Source organism: Peromyscus californicus, unplaced genomic scaffold, assembly GCF_007827085.1.
Source record: "Peromyscus californicus insignis strain IS unplaced genomic scaffold, ASM782708v3 Scaffold_9__1_contigs__length_137607984, whole genome shotgun sequence".
NCBI lineage: Eukaryota > Metazoa > Chordata > Mammalia > Rodentia > Cricetidae > Peromyscus > Peromyscus californicus.
The window spans coordinates 40,968,744-40,991,026 of record NW_026294617.1 but is presented as its reverse complement, the minus strand read 5'-3'; the positions used below and the strand labels follow the sequence as shown (position 1 = coordinate 40,991,026).

The 22,283-nt window shown below is 38.4% G+C and overlaps 1 long non-coding RNA gene across 2 annotated transcripts in view; it reads left to right on the top strand.

The window, feature by feature from the left end:
• LOC128106331 (uncharacterized) overlaps positions 1-22,266 on the top strand; it is a 133,080-nt gene extending 110,814 nt beyond the window's left edge. For both annotated transcript variants that reach the window (XR_008216662.1, XR_008216663.1), the window contains exon 3: positions 19,394-22,266. This is a non-coding gene — a long non-coding RNA (uncharacterized LOC128106331). The remainder of the gene's footprint in view (positions 1-19,393) is intronic.
• Positions 22,267-22,283: the final 17 nt, after the last annotated feature.

The following is a 22,283-nucleotide window of genomic DNA, read 5'->3' as shown; positions in this document are numbered from 1 at the left end:
GGAACTCCTGAGTGTTGCCACAATTCATTTCTCCATAGCTCAACTTTTCCAGGACACACTGTGGTTAATGAACAGAGTGAAATATTAGATGCATACACCAGTGGTTTTTAAAATAAGATCTGTAGTGGCAGAAGGAGTTCAAGGCAATGTCTCCGCTAATCAGTGATTTGTACTTCCCACAATGGGTGCATGATGCAAACATCACACTGAACTCCTATTATATCTATATCTATCGATTTATTGATAGATAGATAGATAGATAGATAGATAGATAGATAGATAGATAGATAGATAGATAGATATGCACACAGTGGAAACATTGCCATATTCCTCTTTTCTTAACTTCCATATGAATGTCAATGAAAAGGCAAGACAGGTTTTTCAGCCTCTGTGGCTTCTCATCTTCCATGTTCATTTGCAGCTGGTTGCAGCATGGTGGGAGTAAGAAGGTGTGGTGGGAGTAAGAAGGTGTCCAGGCTCTCTTGACTCCTTTCTGAAGAATGCCTTCAACCCTAGTTCATTGACAAAATTCTCAGACACTTATGCATGGATTTCCAACCTCTCTGCCAATCTATTAGAGTCTGTTAAAGGTAAAAGAATATCTTGACACTGTAGTATTCATGCAATAGATGAACAAACATTTTCATTCCCTTATTAAGAAAGATTGCATTAAAATATTATGGCATATATAAGAATTATAATAAACTGAATTGAAAAGACCACTTATATATACCTGACTCCATTTTAAGATTAGAAATCATATTATTACAAGGTCAAAGTAAGTTCATCCCTGTTTTTTGTAAAACTTAAGTTTGACCACGTCTTGAACCATTTTCTGTGATTTGATACATTACACATCCTACCTATACCCAGACCTCCATGTGTAGCTAGAGTTTTCCTGCCTTGCCCACAGTCAGGACAAATCTCTGTCACCCGCCAGTCCTACAGCCGCTCAGACCCAACCAAGTAAACACAGAGACTTATATTGCTTACAAACTGTATGGCCATGGCAGGCTTCTTGCTAACTGTTCTTATAGCTTAAATTAATCCATTTCCATAAATCTATACCTTGCCACCTGGCTCGTGGCTTACTGGCATCTTCACATGCTGCTTGTCATGGTGGCGGCTGGCAGTGACTCCCTCCATCTTCCTGTTCTCTCAATTCTCCTCTCTGTTAGTCCCACCTATACTTCCTGCCTGGCCACTGGCCAATCAGTGTTTTATTTATTGACCAATCAGAGCAATTTGACATTCAGACCATCCCACAGCATCCATGTGGATAAGATGTTCTTCCAAGTAATTTTGAGATATTCTGTTACATTCCTATGTAACCAAAAACCCTTGCTCCCACCAAGTATTCCTGGTTTTGAACTATATAAACCTCCCTTTAGGGAGACAGCCCTGTCTGACAGAAAATATATCTTGCTTAGTTTGACTGAAATTTTGGGTAATGATCCTTACTCTTGTTCAGTGGAACTAATAACATCAGACATTTTTAAATAATACAAAAATTCAAGTTATTACAATTAAATACTTGGAATATAAAAGAGAAATAAAAATAATAAAACACAATATCCTTCAATAAATAAACATATTGACAGATAACGAAATCTCCCAAAGCAGTTTTGGTTCATAAATACTTATAATAAACCAGTTTTGCCATAGGAGACAGAAGGTCAAACACCATCTCATATGGGGATGAAGTTAATGATGAACACTCCTGGTAAGTGAGCCAACAAATCCTTGAGCTAGAGACTGCTTTCAGACAGGACTTCCTAGTATAAAAATAAAGGAAACACTGAAACAAATGAGGCTGGGTTCCTGTAAATTCAAAATGCCAAAGAGGAAAAAGTTGGGAAGAACCAGGCTTCATGAACTTCTAAGCTGCATTTGAAGGCAAAGTATGGCAATCATTGAGTGCTGTCACACGTGTCCTGTGTACTGACACCACCTTCAATTGTGTCTTTAGCTAAACTACACTGAGTGGATAGACTGTGCTGAGGAAAACATAAAATAATTTCAAGGTGGCTTACTCTCAACACTACTTCCCCCATTAATAAATTTTTAGAATAATTTCTTATGAAATATCTCAGGAAGATTATATATTTAAATACTGCACTCAATTTTTGCAAAGATTAAGCTTAGCAAAACATTTCAAAGACCTGTAATGCCAATAGTGGACTTCTTATCACACCTTTCTGAAATTGCCCAGAAAAGTGTTTCATGAAGGAGAACAGGACATAGGGAGGCTGCAGTGATAAAGTCTGGAGGTCTGGGAGCCAGATCCAATGGTGTGGCTCCTTTGTAGGTCTGAAGGCCTGAGAGACAGGAACTCCAAGGACAGAAGGAGATGAAAATAAGCTAAGTATGAACTGGATCTTCTTCTGTGTATTCATTCTATCCAGGCCCTCTAAGGATTAGATGAAGCCCAGGGACACTGTGAAGTACAGTCTTCTGTGCTCAACACAGCAAAACCTGCCAGAAATCTTTGCAGAACCTCCCAGTTGTGGTTTGTAACCAGCTCTCTGGATGTCTTCATTGTCCAGTTAGGTTGATAGGCAAAGGTAACCACTCTTGGTATGCATTTCAGCATCATCATATTAAAAACAAATTGAACCTCTGCCTTCTACTAACTTCTTTCAGTTTGTCAAGCTATGCAACCATGTTGTAACTTTGTAAATGATGGGACTTTTTAATATGTCTTTTTACTTTCTAGGACTCTTGAATTTTATGCTTGAGGTATATCTTAGCCAACTTGGACCTTTGGATCTTACACCATTCAGTGGGCACCATATTAAAACCATTTTAATTTATTTGCACTCTCTTTGGCTTTTTCATATCTGACATGTTTTATTTGATATTATATTATTCTAAGTTATACTTAGAATTCTCCTATCTATTCAAATATACTAAGTATATTCATGTTGTAGTTTATTTCTATACCTGCAGTATCTACACACCTCACTACACTTTTGCCGACTCATACCTAAATTCTTTTGTCCTTTATTATGCTTTATATGGGTCAAAGACAGGGAATGTCCAAACTTAACTGAGATTAAATGAGGTCATGTATTTAGGGTTTTTTTATTAAGAGATTTTCTATTCATTTTACATATCAACCACAGATTCCCCTGTCCTCCCTCCTCCCACACCCCAGAATTCCCCCCCCCCAATACACCCCCCATTCCCACCTCCTCCAAGGCAAGGTCTCCCCTGGGGAGTCAACAGAGCCTAGCACATTCATTTGAGGCAGGTCCAAACCCCTCCTCCTTGCACCATAGGCACTAGGTTCCAAAAAGCCAGTTTATACACAAGGGACAGGTCCTGGTCCCACAGCCTGGGGGTCCCCTAAACAGCTCAAGCTAAACAACTGTCTCACTTATTCAGAGGGCCTAGTCCGGTACTATGGGGGTTCCTCAGCAATTGGTTCACAGTTCATGTGTTTCCACTAATTTGGCTAGTTGTCTCTGTACTTTTTCCAATCATGGTCTCGATATCTCTTGCTCATAGAATCCTTCCTCTCTCCCACTGATTGGACTCCTGGAGCTCTGCCTGGGACCTGGCCTTGGATCTCTACATCTGCTTCCATCAGTCACTGGATGAGGGTTCTAGCATGACAGTTACAGTACTCAGCCATCCGATCACCAGAGTAGGTCAGCTCAGGCACCCTCTTGACCATTGCCAGTAGTCTATGGTGGAGTCATCTTTGTGGATTCCTGGGGACCTCCCTAGCACTCTGCTTCTTCCTATTCCCATGGTGTCTTAATTTATCATGGTATCTCTTTCCTTGTTCTCCTACTCTGTTCCTGATCCAGCTCAAACCTCCTGCTCCCCTAAGCTCTCTTTTCCCCATCCCTTGTCCTCCATTATCCCTCCCACCCCCAGATTGTTCATGTAGATCTCATCCATTTCTCCTTCACTGGGCGATCTTAAGGAATAGACACCCTACCTCACCTTCCTCTTTTTATTGTAGAAGAATACAGCAATAAGGCAAATGTGGGAGTTGATAAGTAGGTCCAGTATTAGCCAGAACTTGGGCTTCCATCTTTCAGAACTATGAGAAATAAGCACCTGTTACGGAAGCCTTCGACACCAGATTCCAGGATCCACCCCCAATCCATACTATAAAATATCCTATTATTGCTAAATATTTTTTCCAAGAAAATACCCTTTCCTCTTTCTTAGCATGACTAAACTCACCCTAATTTTGGGTGAGTCCAGACACTCAAAGCACTCCATACAGCAGTATTCATTCTCTCAACTCCCTATTTTTGGTAGGCTAGATAATGGTCCCTCATCTGAACTTTCAGAATCTGTGACTATGTCATTTTATGTGGTAAAGACATTTGCAATTGTATTGGAATGTGAATGTTGGATTTAGGAGATTATTCGTGGTTATCTCAATGTCACACCAAGAGATAAGAAGTCAGAAAGATAAAGGAGCAGAAAGTAAGGAGCGAAGCGTGGAGCAAAGAGGAGAGAAGATGCTGCTTAAGATGAGGATACCACAGTCTAAGAAATGCAAATAGCCTCTATAAAGTAAAAACAGAAAAACAGAACAAACGGGACATATCTTCCCCTAGAGCTTTCAGAAGATTTTAGTAGTCTCGTGGACACATTTGTCTGAGCACAGTGTACCAGAATTTGATGTGAGCACAAGAATGAAAGAAAGAAAAATGTTGCTCTTTTCAGACTCTATGCCCTTGTGATTGGTTATGGCATCAGTAAGAGGGAGATGCACCATTGCTCACTGGTCCTTTTGCCTCCGTCTTTGTCCTCATGAGCTTTACGGCTTCTGCTCATAATTATTAAACTCACATTTGACCCTTGTCTTCATAGTAGATGCTGGCACCTGATCATTCTCTACCATTTTCCCATTATCCCCAAAGTCCCATGCCTTTTGTTCCACTCCCAATTTTGCTCCCAAAACTACCACTTCACTTCTGTTTGCTTCACTTCACTTCCTTTCTTTGTTGGCACTCATGGTTGTTTACCCAAGGTCCTTTTGATTCCTGGATGCCTGCATTTCTGCTGCAGCTATATGGTAAGTCCTCAGCCTAGAATTAACATCATGGCCTTCTTTTAGTGCTCTTGTATATGAGATTTCTCAATAAAAATACCATGATCTCCACACTTAACTGGTCCTGATTATCTGGTTATGATTCATTGTAAAGGGCTGCAAACCAGCTCCTGTTCAGTTAAAGCGTCTGTCACTCCACCACTGGTCTTTCCACACTTCAACCAAAGCCTTACCATTCTAATGGGTAGCAGATGACCTTAAATTTCTCTTTAGAGATTAAATTAAAGTGAGAAAATGTGAAATATCCTCACTCAAGGTTGCTTATAGGGCATGTAGGAATTCAGGATACATATTTTGCCAGGATCCTTATCGGTAGAAATTTCTTTTTAAATATTAAAAATAGGCACTTTGGAAGAATTGTGATTACAATGATTTAAAATAATTAGCAGAGGAAAGGCATCTGCACATGTACTTATTGTTCAACCAATGCCTGAGAAGATTCTTATTATCCAGTACTGACTTTTCCTCTCTACTTCCCAGAACTGTTCTTTCCACTCATTACTATCAGGTATGTTGTTTTGGTTTATTCCATATCTCTTGCCACTTAAAGTAATAGTGTTGTTATTACAATGTCCATATACAAGAGATTTCTCTTTGCCTTGGAAGATCTCTTCTGGCCCAAAGTCTTTCCGTTGATTATTATGTAACCTCCTCCCCTCCCATCTTAAACACTAATGATGAAAGAGAGTCCATGCTGATGGTTGCCATCAATTTCTATTCATTTCCCTAATTTATTGCAGTCCAGGTTTTCTGTACCTTAACTGCCTTCTTTAATACCAACTTCAATTACTTTACCTCTTCAGACACTGCACCACAGGCCACCTATGGCAATTAAATTCTTGGAAGAGTTTCACTCAACTTCAAATTGACCTTTCCACATACCCTGTCTCCCTAGATGCTTTATTGACTTCCTTCATGGGATCCTTCCAATATATTACTGTTTAAGAATATCATACATGTAGATAATGAGTATAGATCAAATCTATCCTCCATTGCCTCTCCTCTAAGCTGTCCTCTATCCCCCATCTCTTGCACCTTTCAAATGTATGTGCTCCTCTTTAAAACCCACCGAATTATCTTCGTGTTCCCTATATGTGCAGGGGTGTAAGACCATAAGGCCTTGTTCCTAAAGAAAACTTGCTTTCCTTTCCCCAACAGCCATCAATTACCAATAGTTTCTAAGCTAGGGGGAGGATTTTATGAACCTTTTTCCTACCCGTGCTGTCATGTTAGATGACTTGACCTTTTGCAGGTCTTTTGTATGCAGCTGCAGGGTCTGTGAGTTCATGTGTGCAGACAGGGCATATATTCACTATCTCTGGCTCTTATAACCTTTCTACCTCCCCTTCTATGATGATCTCTGAGCCTTTCAGGGCTCAGTGATATAGATACCCCATTTAGAGCTGACCACCCCACAGTCTTATGCAGTGGCCAGTTGTGTATCCCTGTATTAGTTTCCATCCAATGCAAAAAGAAGCTTCTCTGTGGGTATAAAGATAAGAACTCTCAGAACAGTTTATTTTTAATCCATTTAGCAGAATAATAGTACTAGGTTCTTTCATAGGGCTTATGACCTAGTCAGTCGCAAATTTTTGATACAGTTAACAGTGACAAGCATGGATTCCCTAGTAGGCCTTAAAACCAATCATAAAGTTGTTGATTAATCCCGTGACATTCACACTACTATCAATAAGTGGCCTTATCTTGACAGGGCAGATGTTATTGTAGTTCACAGTGTTCACAGCTGGGTAAGACTGTTGATTACTTTCTTCATTAATCCTTTGAACTACTTCTGAATTTGCTGTCTGCTTTGGTTTTCTAGTCCTAATAAGTATCTACAAATTCATTTTCAAAGAGCTCCTGTGTGCTTTTCATCTCACAGTTTTGTTAGCTAGAAGTCCAGAAATAGATGAGCTGGCCTTTTCTCTCAGGTTCTCACAGGCTTATGTAAGGAAATTTAGTTTGGTTGTATTTTAGAGTGTGGGCATACATTCATTGTGACTATGGCAGAAATGAGCTCTTGTGGTTGTAGGAAGGAGGTTCCTATACCTTACAGGCTGTTGCTGGGACACTTAGTTCCCACAGGATGTTTCTAGTCCATGTTGTGTGGCCCTGTGTACCTCATAGCCTGTAGCAGAGCATCTCAGGACTACTGGGTTCATTTTGAGATTTGAGGTTCTTTCACTCAAGAACACAGGCAACTTAAAGGATCATGTGATTAGGTTTTGATGCAATGAACTATCACTTTATGCTAAAGTCAACTGACCTGGAAACTTGTTTGTCTAAAAAATCCCCTCTGACACATTACATATTTACTTGTGCTATTTCTTGCCACAGACATGGGTCTCTTCTACATTTAGTGGGGGGCAGGATTAAAAGACATACTATACTATCAGCCGCAATGATCTTCCACAGTCATGTTCTTCTTGTGACAGCTTCAATTACAATCCACCATATATATTTCAAATCTATATCATCTAGCCACCCATCCCCCAGATATTTCATACTTAGAAATATCACCAGGCCACCAAATGGTCACTTCTTCTGCTGACAAATCTCATATCCTTCTGTCTGCATCTTTGTGATGCTGAGGCAAGGCCTTGCAAACCATACTACTTCGTTGTCACTGTCTACCAACTGGGTCTGGCAAACAGGGTGCACTGAGGGTTTCAGGAGTAAGAAGGACCTGCTGGCTCAGTTTCAGTCAGCATCACCTTGACTGTGGCCCATTAATATGGAATGGCAGTTCCGTTTTGTAGTTCTTCCCAATCTTCTACAGACAGAATTACTGCACCCATACAACATATAATATTCCCACAGCAACTGACATACCTCTTTACAAATAAATGCCCTCCTCGTGTGTGTGTGTGTGTGTGTGTGTGTGTGTGTGTGTGTGTATGTGTGTGTGTGTGTGTGTGTGTGTGTGTGTGTGTGTGCACCTGTGTGCCTGTGTGCCTGTGTGGTGTGCATGTGTGTACTAAAAGTTTTAAGTTGGAGCCATTTTTCCTATTCCCTCTTTGCACAGTGCTTAGACAACATTCTTCTTGGTTGGTACTACATTTAGCATGTTAGCATGCTCTTTCTCTTTTGCTTCTTTTCTTCTCTAGTTGTCTTCTTCCAATGCTCCATTTTCTTTCCTTTTCTCTCTCTCCTCTTTCCTTTCTTTCTTATTTCTTGATTCTCTAAATGTTTTCTCTGCTCAGCTCATTTTACTTAGATGTACAAAATTTTTCCATTTATTTTTAAAAATGTAATATTTTATTAATTATTTAAAAATCCCATACAGGCATATGATGTATTTTGGTCATTCCTCATGTCTCCCCTAACTCTTCTCATACCTGTACCCTCATCCCTACATCCTCCCAACTTCATATACTTTTTAAAAAATATCTTTAGTAAATTTATGCTGCTCATATACTTTTAGATTTAGGGCTACCCAGTGGAGTATGGTCAACCAAACAGAAGCCACATCATTAAAAAACAAAAAATTGGTTCTCCCCGCTCCAGCAGACATCAACTGTCCATGGCTCCTCATTTAGGGGTGGGGACTCAGGAAACCCCTGTCACTCTGCTAGAATGTTGTCGATCATGATATCAAGAAGGTCTTCTTCAGGAAATACCAGGTGCTGTGGTTTCACAAGTGTAGTGGTCCTGTCATGTCCAGAAGATGTTGTGTGCTGATCCTCCTTGACCTTGACCTCTGGCTCTTACAATATTGCCACCTCCTCTTCCAAACCTCAAGGGAGGTACTATAGATGTTCTATTTGTAACTGAACACTCCTCAGATGTACATTCTCTGAACTTTGAACAGTTGTGAGTTTCTTCATTTATTGCTACCCACTGCACAAAGAATCTATGTTGATGAGATCTGCAAGCTACTCTAATCTATGGACAGAGAGACCCAGATTTAGAGGGAAATTTGATGCTATAGCTCTTAGGCTTATACTGTTGATGTCAGTGGAGTTTCACAAGTGCATTCAGTCTCGTAACACTCCAACAGTCGAGGTAGAAGTATTCACAATAACCAGCAGAGAGTTCTGTGCTTGGTAGTAGTAGCTCTTCACCCACTCTAATTCTTAAGCATCTTCCTTCTGCCATTTTCTATTAGTTTTATTTAGAAGTTCATGAAAATCCAGTCCTTTAGCATTTGTCTATACCTTCTTTTTAAAAGCTAATGTTTGAGGGGTTTTATCCATGACTTCTATTTATTAATACTTATTTCCTTTGAGAAAGAGCTGGGGGTTTATTGAAAAGGAAAGAGACAATTTGCCCTTCAGATGAGCATTATTAGGAATTAGTGCCGCAAAACCTGGGGTGCAAAAGAAGGCTTCAGGTCCAAGGAGAAGCTCAGCAGTAGGGATAGCCATTATAGACTGTATGACAGGGGTCCTGAAGTAAGACTATGGGGAAAGAGGGTATCATGGCCACAGCAGCAAGAGGGACTCCAAAGGAAGAAGCGGGAGTTTCTAGGTCTCTCAGTACCCTCAGCTGCTGAGGGAAAAGGGACTTTCTGACTCTCTTATAGGTTTTCTAGCATAAGAAGGAAGTTCTCTACCATATGATCTACCCTGAACTAGTTGGTCTCTGGCATGGAGGAAGGTCCTAGACAAGAGAGTAATAGACTAGGGAGCAAAGTTATAATTCAAAGTTATTGTGGAACTAGTATGGTGGAGAAGAGTTGGGCTTGCTTACTACTGCAAGAGGGAGGGAAGATCTCCGAGACCTGAAAGGTCACAGCAGGGGGTGACAGCTGACAGCACAGTGGCATCACCTGATTTAGACAAAGAATAGCAGCTAATGATCTGTGATCAAACAGTTAATTTTTGCTTCCATGTAGTATTTCATTTCATACGCATGTCAAATTGTGTGTTTATTCACCTACTGTGGGAATTTAGGTTGTTTCCATTTCAACGCTATTATAGATAAACTTTATTTAAACATCCCATGCATATAGATTCATAATTTCTGAAAATTTGCCTGACTTTTTCGGGGGAGATGTGTGCAAATGTCTGTTCACACTAGACGAGGCACTGAGGACAGACCAAAGAAACAATTCCACCCACCTCCAGCTTGGTGAAACTGTGAGCTTTCTTCCGTTGCAGAAGCATGGGAGACTCAAAGGAGCACATCACTATGGGTGACAAGTCACAACGCTACATCCCTAGAGCAGCTTGCATGACCTGTTTGGGCAACTAGGCTGATGTTGGAGTCTCTTCATTACAGCAGTTCTCATGGCCTATATAACCCTGGTGAAAGGGCCCTGTACTTCTTGTAATTGTTCTTTACTTTCAGACCTTTTCCCTTGTGCTTACTGCCTGCATCTTAAAAACCCAATGCACAGGGGAACATCTTAATTCAGAGGAGATAGCTACTCAACATTATGTAATACCTATGAGTGGGGTTGCTATAGCCCATGGTAAACGCAGCCCTCCCTTTATTTCCAGGAGACAGGAAGAAAGTCTGGGAGGCTCTAAGTCTCCTATATAAAATACCACAGTATTTGCATGTAACATACATACACCCTCTCCTATGTTTTTGTATGTTTATCTACAGCACCTAATAAGATGTAAGTAGAATGTAAAGAATTGTACTAATATAGTGTCTGGGAAATAATGACATGGAAGAAGTCTGTACATGTTCAGTATTCACAATGGGTAGCAGACTGTAGGTGTTTAGTTTTACAAGAGACTGTGCATCCATATGAGAAGCTATTTTTACTCTCTTCCATTCCCTCCAGCACTGCAAGAGTTCTTGTTGTTGCCTATCCTCTCAAATACCTGATCACATCAGTTTTTAAAATCTTAGTTACTCTAGTGAGCATGCACAAGTACATAGTTCTGGTTTTACTTTTTTCATTTCCCCAGTGACTAGCGATTTTGAGAATCTTTCTAATTCTTATTAGCCTTCCTCTTCATGGTTTGTAAAATATTTCAAGTATAATTTGATATTTAAAAAAATAGAAATTCTTGTCTTTTTATTACTAAGTTGTAAAGTACTTTTGCAGTCTTCTCAGACATGCACTGTGAATACTTTCTCCCAGTATACAGCTTACATTTGAATCTTCTAATGATATCTTTCTAGGAGCAGATGATTAAAATTTGGGTTGGTGCTTTGTTAAATTTCCCTTTTTATGGGCAGTGCTGTCCTCTCAGAATGATTTGCTCAATTAAGGCAGTAGCATAGTTAGCAACAGTTATCAAGTTGACACACTTGGGTGAAGGGAACCTCAATGGAGGAATTGCCCCCATCAGATTGGCATACTGGCATGTAAGTAGAGCGCTTTTCTTGGTTACTAATTGATGTAGGAGAGTATCAGCAGTGACATCTTGGGTAGATGGCCCTGGGTTCTGAAAGAAAGTTAACTTAAGAAAGGGAAACTGTGGGCCTCTCTAGCACTTTGCTTCTTCCTGTTCTCATGTGGTCTTCATTTACCATGGTCTCCTATTCCTTGTTCTCCCTCTCTGTTGTTGATCCAGCTGGGATCTCCCGCTCCCCCAAGCTCTCTTTCCCTCGACCCTCGCCTTTCATTACCCCCACTCATGTCCAGGCTGAGGCCCTCCGAATGGGTGAGACAGTTGATTGGCTTGATCTGTTTGGGAGGCATCCAGGCAGTGGGACCAGATCTTGTGCTCATTGCATGAGTTGGCTGTTTGAAACCTGGGGCCTATGCAGGATTGTTTGGCTTGGCCTGGGAGGAGGGGACTAGACCTACCTGGACTGAGTCTACCAGGTTGACCTCAGTCTGTGGGGAAGGCTTTGCCCTGGAGGAGATGGGAATGGGGGGGGGGGTGTTGGGGGGAAGGTGAGGGGGACGGGAGGGGGGAGAACAAGGGAATCCGTGACCGATATGTAGAACTGAATTGTATTGCAAAATAAATTAAAATAAATTTAAAAAAAAAAATTTTAAGAGAAAGAAAAAAAAAAAAAAAAAAAAAAAAAAAAGAAAGAAAGGGAAACTGGCAAGCAGTGTTCCTCCAATGTCTCTGCTTCAGTTCCTGCCTCTAGCTTTCAGCCTTGATTTCCTGCCATGGCTTCTTTGGATCATAGATGGTGATCCGGAATTGTAAATCAAGTAAACCCTTTCCTCCCTGAGTTGCTTTTGATCAGTGTTTTATCACAGCAACAGAACAAGGGGGAACAGGTAGCAAAGAAGGTCTTCTGTGTTTTCTTCTGAGTTGTATGCTTTAGACTATATCCATTTTGAAGTTTGATTTTTGCGTGTGATGTTAGTTAAGGACTGAGATAAGTATGTCCACAACAGACCAGTTGTTGGAAAGTCTGCCCTTTCCTATTGAGTCTCCTTGGTCTTTGTTGAAAAAAATTAATTCACAGTATATGTGGGTCTCTTCTGTATTGCTTTATAGGAAATCTTCCAGTCAGATATTCTCAAGTCAGGCAATATCAGGCCTCCAATGTTGCTCTTTGTTTTAAAAAGCCATTTTGACTTTCTAGATTCCTTTCACCAGCTTATACATTTTAGATACAGTTAAGGGAGGATTTTGTTTGAAATTGCATAAAATCTTTACGCTAACTGACATCTCAATTAAGTTATTTTCTAATGGGTGGTTGTGATATGTTTATGCACGTGCTAGGATGGTAACTTGCTGCACTGTTCTCAGGTGGTTTGCACAGCTTTCTCCAGGGATTTCTGTCTTTAAAGTTGTTGCTGTTTTTGTTACTGCCTATAGAATATCAATACTCTTTTTGAGTACCATCTACTTCCATAACTGCTCACAGTGAAGCTCCTGCTTTTTTAGTATTTTTAATACTTGGCTCTTAGGCCTCAGTCACACTAGTCAAACTCTTTTCCTTCAATCCATTCAATTTTTTCCACTTTTTTGACTTTGTTAATTTTTTTCTCTTTTCCTTTAAATATTCTGCCTTGACTGCTTTGAGTAATTTTGTAAATCTTATCCTAGATGCCACTTAGTAAAAAAAAAAAAATCAATTAGTTTTTTTTCATTTCATCCTGATTTTTACTCATTTTAAAATTAGCATATACCCATTGTACCTAGTATTGGGTTTTGTAGAAAATTACTTCAATTATAATGTCGTCTGAAACAATGCTCAACCTCTTCCACACACTTTTCAGTCCCTCTTCCATTTCCCTCTTCTTGTCCTCTTTTCCCCACTAATCTCTGTACTGATTTTATCATATACACACACACACACACACACACATTGTTCTACATATACTATACACATGTTTTGTTATCTATAAAAAGTTCTAGTAATCACAAATAAGAGAAAATGTGATATTTATATTTATGAATCTGTGTTTATTTCATTTAACATAATGATCTTCATCCAGTTCTATCAATTTTTCAATAAGTGATATAATTACTTATATTTTATATATATACATACATATGTGTATATGATGTAAATTATAATATTTTCCTTTCCGTTCATCTGATTGAAGGATAGCAACCAAATTCTATGTCTTCTATTGTGAATAGTACTGCAATAAACATGAATATGCAGTTATTTCTGTGGTATGTTGACTTAAAGTCCTTTGAGTATGTACCCAGAAGTGGTATTTCTACTTTTAGGTTTCTCTCTGAGGAATCTCCATACTGATTTCTGTAGTGGCTAGACCAGTGAACATTGATGCCAGCCTTGCATAAGAACCCCTACCTCCACACACACTCAATAGCGTGTTATTGTTTTCATGATGATAGCCATTCTGACTGAGATGAGATGAAAGTCCAATGTAGTTTTTACTTGAATTTCTCTGAGAATTTGGAGCAAGTTTTCAGATCTTAATTTATCATTTGTTGTTTGTCTGTGGAAAACTCTTCACTTCATTTCTTCATATGTCAACTGAAGTTTCTGGTTTCTCAATGTTTAGTTTTTCTAGTTATTTATATATGCTAGATATTAATCCTTTGACATAAGTATAATTGTTAAATATTTCCCCTGTTCTGTAAGTTGTCACTTCATTTAACTGTCTGCTGTAGAACCCCTTTTTCAATTCATAAACCTCATCCCATTCGTCAATCCCTGGGTTTGTTTGCAGAGCTACTAGAATTATTTACAGAAAATCTGTGTTTATACCTATCTCATTTTTCCTGTACTTTTAAAGGACACTTTCAGAGCTGCGTGTCTTATATTAAGGAATTTTTATTCGGGGTGAGATACAGGAATCTAAATTTATTCTTCTATTTCTGGTATCCAATTTGAAGAGTCCACCTTTGCTCCAATAGATATTCTTGGTATCTTTGTAAAATTAATGTGGCTATAGCTGGGTGGGTTTAAAGTTGTGTTCACTATTCTATTTCATTAGCCTACATATCTGCTTTTGTGTGACGATCATACAATTTTTGCTTTAGTAAAATTTAAGATATCTCCAGCATTGTTCTCTCTACTTAGCTTTGCGTTGACTCTCTGTAGTCTTTGGTCTTTCCACATACATTTTATGATAGTTTTTCCCTATTTCTTTGAAGAAAGTCTTTGGAATTTTTATGAGGATTGTACTTAACCTGTGGATTTCTTCCAGTAATAGTTATTCTCATTATATTCATTATATTGACCTATGAAAATGGGTGTTTGCATCTTATAATATTTTAAATTACTCTCTTCAAAGTTTTAAATTTTCCATTTAATGTCCTTCACTTCCTTGGTTAGGTTTATTTCTTTGTATTATATTTTATCTGAAGCTGTTGTAAATAGGATCATATTCCTGATTTTTTTTCTTATGATGTTCAATATTGGGATATAGAAAGACTGCTGATTTTTGTTTGCTGATTTTATATCCTGCTACTTTACTGAAGGTGTTTGTCATTTCTAAGGGTTTTATGGTAGTCTTCAGGTTCTCTTCTATACTCAACCATATTATCTGCAAACAGGGACACAAAACTCGTCCTTTGTGATTTGTAGTCCTCTTTCCTGCTTGATAGCTTGTTTCTCTCTCTCTCTCTCTCTCTCTCTCTCTCTCTCTCTCTCTCTCTCTCTCTCTCTCTTTCTTTCTTTCTATGCTTTCCTTTATCCCTCCATTCCTTCCTTCATTCCTTTCCTTCTTTCTTTATTTTTTTATCTTACCACTTGATCTAAGATTTAAGTACTATATAGAATCAGAGTAGAGAGAATACACACCCTTTTTTCATTTGTCATTTTAATTTACATGCTTTAAGTTTATACCATTTAGGAAGGTATATTTGTTGTATTTATTATGCCTAGATATGTTCCTTCTATTCTTGGTTTCTTCAGAGAGTTTTTTGTATGTGTGTGTGAAATCATGTTGTATCTTGTTAAAGACCTTTTCTGCATCTATTGAGATAATGTGTGATTTTTTAATCCTTGAATTATTTTTTTTTTTTTTTTTTTTTTTTTTTTTTTTTTGGTTTTTCGAGACAGGGTTTCTCTGTGTAGCTTTGCGCCTTTCCTGGTACTCGCTTTGGAGACCAGGCTGGCCTCGAACTCACAGAGATCCGCCTGCCTCTGCCTCCCGAGTGCTGGGATTAAAGGCGTGCGCCACCACCGCCCGGCTTAATCCTTGAATTATTAATGTGATATATTACATTTACTTTTTTCTGTTTATTGAACCTACATTGTGTTTCTAGAATGAAGCCTACTGGGTCATGGTGAATGAATGAGGTTTAGATGATCTTGGCTTAAAAATATTTTATTGAGAATTTTTAAAGCCATGAACATCAGAGGAATTGGTCTGTAAATTTTTATTTTTGTGTCATTATCTGTTTTTATATGAATGTAATGCGACTCTGTCAGCATTCTTTTCTTTTTTTTTTTGTTTCTTGGAATAGTCTGAGGGAAATTGGACCACACCTAAGTTATTCATACCTCTTGCCTTCTGTTTAAACCTTATCCTCATGTTGAGAAAAGACTTGTGGTATCATTTTATGGCTTCATCACTCCTCCAAATGTAGTCACATTGAGTAAATTTCTCTTTCTACTTTTACTATTAATTTGGCTCTTTTAATTGGCTTATTGAAGACATGTGGGCAAACATGGCTTTCTGGGGACTAACCTTTGACCCTCAATAAAGTAAGATATATATACGTGTATGTGTGTATATTGTGAACATAAATTCTAAATGTATAGTGTCAAAATGGCAGAGAGCTACTGGATTTTATTTCAATATAAAGTATTATAAAATATTTACAAAAGGTGATTTTAACATACATAGTGAAGTATCCTTCCAGTGAAAATAAAAAAAATTTAAATAATTATACTAGCACTGATTTCAGAATATGTTAGAAAGGGCAGAGAACATTGTGTTTTTGTGGGGTCCTTTAGATGAGTGTTTGAGTGTCTTTAAATGCATACAGGTAGGAAGAAACAATATATTATAGGTAGTAAATATGACTTGGTAAGTTAAGGATATAAGGCTTTAGTTTTAGTATCTAGCAAATAAAAACAATTCTACATCTCGTAAAATGAGTAAAGGAAAAAGAAATAGACAATACTTGCTCTATCCTATATTAATTACTAAGAAATAGCAATGGAACGTTGCTTTATTTCTTACATTAAAAGCTTTTTTGATAGGTTGACAATAACTACACCCTTACACAGATATTAATTTTTGTAAGAGATATAGGTCAACAGCAAGTTGTGTAATAAATTCATCGATGCTAATAAGTTGGTTTAATTTTGAGTGATTATGTCCTTTTAGAATGCTAGACAGGATCTTCTGGGATTTGGGGGTGGCAAGAGGTAAAGATGGATGAGCAAACAGTCATAGATTTTCCCTGTCTAGCATCAGACAGCTCATCAAAACTGCTCAGCTACAATCCGTGCACGTTGGTTCTGGTGCTGGATTGGCACAGACATATACCAGTGTCTGTGTTTCTTGTTAGCATTCCTGGGATGCTGAGTTTGTTAATATTCCACTCACATAAAGAAGCCTGTCTTTTCAAAGGCTTTTCAGCACAACACATCAACACATTTTTTTTTTTTTACTTCAAATTATTTCTATTTTCTGCTGAACCTTGCTGAGGAAATTGACATTCTGTGCTATCCAACCAGTGACTCGTTCACACATTTTGTTTTGTCCACAGTGGTTCAGTGCCTCTTGCCATCCTACTAACTAGCATAGTTATTATTCTGGCTTACATTCGTATTGGACGATTAATGCCTGCTCCCCTGCATCTGCAGAGAAACACAAGTATTTGCCAAATCCCTTTAATAACCAAATTGCTGATCATAAAGAAGAAACACAAATATTAAGACAATATTTGTCTCTCAGCAGTGAAGGACTTTAATATTATGTTGCTGCTAGGCAAAGACGGCTCAGGGAGCCAGTTAGAAGTAAAAAGCAGATTTTTTTTTTTTTGAATCTTGTTTATTAAAAAGTAAAGTATCTCTGAGAACATATATATGATGGTTTTGTATTTTGTACATTAGTTTTAGCTTCTCACTTTTAATGTCTTGTTATGTTTACCTAATGAAGCTGCATAATAATTAAGTAAAACTTACAGTTCTTTGAAACCCTCAGTAAAAAGAATACTATTAAATGATGCTATTATTTTGCACGACAGAATAAAATATCATTATTTTGATGTTAGGAATATATTTTAAAGCATATATGCTTTGCTTAGAGAGTCATAGTCAACATAAACTTTCCTTAATCCTTATATTGTGAAAATAGCTTTATCTTAGTCTTTAGTAGGACAATTGTTTTTTAAATGAATTTGAGCTTTTCAAATCAAGACATTGTGGTTCTTTTCATTGTCCAAAAGCAAGAAGAGCCCACTTCCTCCGCTTATGTTCTCATCCTTGCCAGTATTCCTTTTCTTTCTCAACACTAGCAAGAATTTGGCATGTAGCAACCAGTAGTGACTTTCTATGCAAACCACAATTTTTATCAGTGTAATTCCTTTTTCTTTCCTTTCTTATTCACTGAATTCAAGTGATTGTAGATCCTTTTGTTAGGATATAACCTAGTGCGTAGTCACAGTGCTACATTTTTCAAGTAAATCTAAAATTTAAACAAACATTACCATTAGTGTGTCACAAGTGAGTAATAAGGGCTATACTTTATCATAGAGGACATTTTCAGGCATTCTTTCTTTTAAGAATAATAATAACATGTTAGTGCCAGAGCAAGAAAATTTGCTCATCTACTACATCTTTCCAAAAAGTATAAACAAGTAAATAATAAATAAATAAATCGCCTCACCAGAAACAAAAGTCTAGATCTCCAATTATCTCTTGATTTGCCTTAGCTGTATACTGAGTATAGACATTCTCCCATAGAGGTGTGTTCATATTTGATTTACTTTTATGATAATCTTGAGGAAGGGGGAATAATATATTGCTTCTTCTAACTAGAGCCTTGAGCACATAGAAGAAACTCAATAATGCAATTGATCAAACAAACAGAAAGACTTATTACCTTCATTTAGTTGTATTAGTGAGACAATAGAGCATATCTTACCATGTGCCGTGTTCAGTCATTTTGGGAAACAATGCCATTCAAAGCCATTTTATTTGAACAGTGCACAGTATATCAGCCTTGTTTTATCCCCTGGATTTTTATCTGATTGCTTTCCCCCAGGTAAGTGAGTTGACACAGTATCTCCCTTATCTGGCATTAGCTGCTGTTTGCCAATGCAGACAGGTATGCACTGCAGTTAAGAGGATGGCCTCACTTAACATTCACATCCTTCCTTTCCAAACAAAGGAAAACATTTTTTTTCCTGAAGGAGTCCCTGTGGTCTCACAGTTCCAGGCTGAAGGAGTGCACATTTCATTCCAATAACACACAGCCACCCACAGTGCCAAAGGCAAAATTCATCTAACAACTTAAGAATCAACCTCAGTTGGTCACAATATAACAATATAGATATAAAAACTGGACAATTCAAGATGCAACCAATGTAACTTGAAGGTATCTCCTCCTGTTTCTAACATTCAAATGATGATGAGAGATGAAAAATTAACAGAAAGTTTCCCATTGAAGAAGGAATATACAGGTGAGAGTCAATCGGATTTCCATACAGATTAATGTTATGTTAGGTCAGTGTTTGTCTGTTACTCTATTTTTTATCATGGATTTATATTTTTAATGCTCTGGTCCAAAGTAAAAGTGTGATTTATTGTTATACCTCTCCTGGGAGCTTATTATCCAATCAACCAGGTTTCAGTTTCTTTTAGATGCTTTTAAAACTCTGCTTCTTGCCTTATAATAGGTTTTTGTTGATTTAAAAGATGATTCACCAATTGAGTTCCTAACAGAGACCTAGGATAAATGTTCTGCATTAAATTTATATGATTGTATTTTATTATCCACTGGCATGAACTCTGGTTTCAGTTGACAGCATACCTTTTTTTTTTTTTTGTCACTGACTTCAGTCTGCAAGAGCAGCCAGTAAAGAGAAGGGCAGAGCCACAGAGCCTGTAGACTTCAGAAGCCAGTAAAGAGAAGGGCAGAGCCACAGAGCCTGTAGACTTCAGAAGAAAACGGAAGTTGACAAAAAGAGTGTGAGTAGCCAGGGACACTTCATTTCTAAAGTTGTGTTTCCAACTATTCCCTATTACACTTCTTTCTTGATATCCAATGTGCTTTAGAGGAGGAAGGCTTTCATTATTAATCTGTTTAGACTAGAACCTCCCAAACTCATTTACTACTTCCTTTCCACCACACACTTAGTAATACACAAATTTTATAGTGCACACACTTATATTTCTGGGAAATATTCCCGAAGTGAAGGATGGTCAGGAGGAAACCAGCCCAAAATCTGGGAGACTGCTGCCACATGCCACAGCTTGCAGCACAGGGCTCAGGCTTGTGAAGAACTGTATGACAGGACACTCTAATCCAAACGGAATAAGACGTAACTATCTGTTCAGACTACATTGTCTGGATTCTCACTTATGCTTGTGTGGGAGAAAGGAACAAAAGGGTGGAAGTCTGCTGCAAAAATTTGTCTCTATTAGTTCAGGAGGAGTAATTTACTGTTCAGACAACTGTCTGAGTTTTGATCCGTCTTCATTTATAACAAGAGAAAGCAAGAGAGAAACAGCTCTAAAATTTCAGACTGCTCCCAAAATTATGAAGCATCTGGAAGACTATACTCGTGCTGCTGTGTCCCCTCCCATTTGGAAATAGAACAACATATGAAGAGTACAGGAACTTCACGATCAGGCTGTTTGTGTTCAATTCTGGATGAGGTTTTATTAAGATAATCTCTCTCAAAGTGTCCTAAGGATATATTACATTCTGTAAATCAACTATCCTATCATTCAGTGATAATTTTTGTCTCTACCCATAAAAAAGATTTTGTGCATGTGTTTTCTTGAATATTTGGCACGTACTTAAACCTTACAGTGTCCTGGTAAGGTCAGTTTAATTCCTCTATCCATTCCACAGAGAAGAAAGCTGATATGCATTAGGATGTTACAAAACCATAGCAAGAAGAGGTGGAGTGTTTGAGAGTCGAGTCTGCATCTTCGTGCACACTTAGCACCATGATCTTTGGCCTAAGTGACACTGTTGGAGAAGGGTGCTACTCTGTGTGTTTTCTGTATGATCCCAACCTCTAATAGTAACACATTGACAAGGAAGTTGAAACCTGATGGCCCTAAGCCCCTATCTATTTTCTCTGGAACTCCAATCTCTACTGGAGACCTTTTGTGGTCTAAGATCTTAACGTATCACCCAGATCACCCTTCCTCATCAGCAGTTCTTGATGCTCTCCACTCTGTAGAATGGATCTTTCTCAGAGTTATTGAGGTAATGTGAGCCAACAGCATGTCTGTTCACTGAGTTCAGTCCTGTGAACTCCTGAACTGGCCAATGTGACCATTTCCTTTCCTGTATAACAGTGGGTGAGTCTAGATGACAATCTGTGGTGTCCTTCTGAACTTTTCTAATGAGAGTGCTGACTCCTCCGTGATTCTCAAGATTTGTTGCCAAATCCAGCTTACAGTATAATCCCTTCCCTTTGATGTTTTCTCTTAGAAGCTCTAGCATTTCCCTTTTTCTCTTTTCTCTGACATATCTGAACATTGCATCTCAGCACTGGTGAAATAGAGGTCAACGTTACCTTCATCTGGGAAGAGTTCCTCAAGTCCCCAGTGAATTAAATCCTCAGATTACTATCTGTAGGCAAATATCTCAAGCAATTTGTCATACACTACTGAATTCTTTCCAGGCCAGGACTTTGGTACACAAATGTACTAAATTTCAAAGTAGAACGCTCGTGTTGGTTTGTATTCTCCAATTCTTAATTTTTTTAAAGTGTCCAAACCAGCTGTTAAACTACCGACAGCTAGAAATAAACTGTGGTGGGAATATGCACAAGATGGGAATGAAGGCTTCCTGTAAGCCCCATTTCAGCCCACAGGAATTCTCGCTAACCCTTCCCTATGCACGTCTGTGCCCCCCCCCCTTTTTTTGGTTGAGTCCCGAAGGATGTGGAGGAGGGGCAATCACTGAAGGCTTTGCTTGAAATAAGGAAGGATTCACCTTCTGTTAACCCAGGCACTGACACTCCCTGTTCACTGTTCTCTTCTGTCAACTCATTCCTTCTTCTAGATTAAAAATAAATGCAAGAGAATGCCTTATGTTTCATTTTACAGGCAAGTTAGCAAACAACAACAACAAAAAAAATAGAGAAGTACCTGAAATCAAGAGCATTTTATATTGCCATAGTGATTTTGGAGGGTAAATCTTTACAAGCTTGTCCCCTATGTTATGTAAAAGAAATTGGGAGGCCTGAGTGACTTATTTTAGCTCTGCTAGAGTTCAGTTTTGGAGCAATGTTTTTCAGTCCTGTTGCATATTTCAATTAGTTGAGTATCTTTCAAATATTCCTTTGCCAGTCCCCTTCCCAGATCAATTCAGATTTCAGAGGCAGGCTACCACTATAACTTAGATCTGAGATGTTTCTCAGAGCTCAGATGCTTGTTTTGCTCTGGCCTATGGTGCTGTAGGGAGGTAGAAATATCTTTAAAAGGTGCATCTGACTAAAAGGCAAGTAAGTCACCAGGGTGTGTCCTTGAAGTGGATGTTGTGGCCCTAGCTCCTGGCTTTCTCTTTTTTGCTTCCCAGATGCACAAAATGGGCAGGCCTCGGTTACATATTCCCACCATGAGGTAGTGTGTGCTGGTACAGGCCCAAAAGAACAGGCCAAATGACTGCTACAGAACCTCTGAATCCACAGGCCAAGATGAACCCTTACTGTTCCTAATGAGACTGTTATAAACTTATTTTATCAGTAATGAAAAACTAAGATAGTCA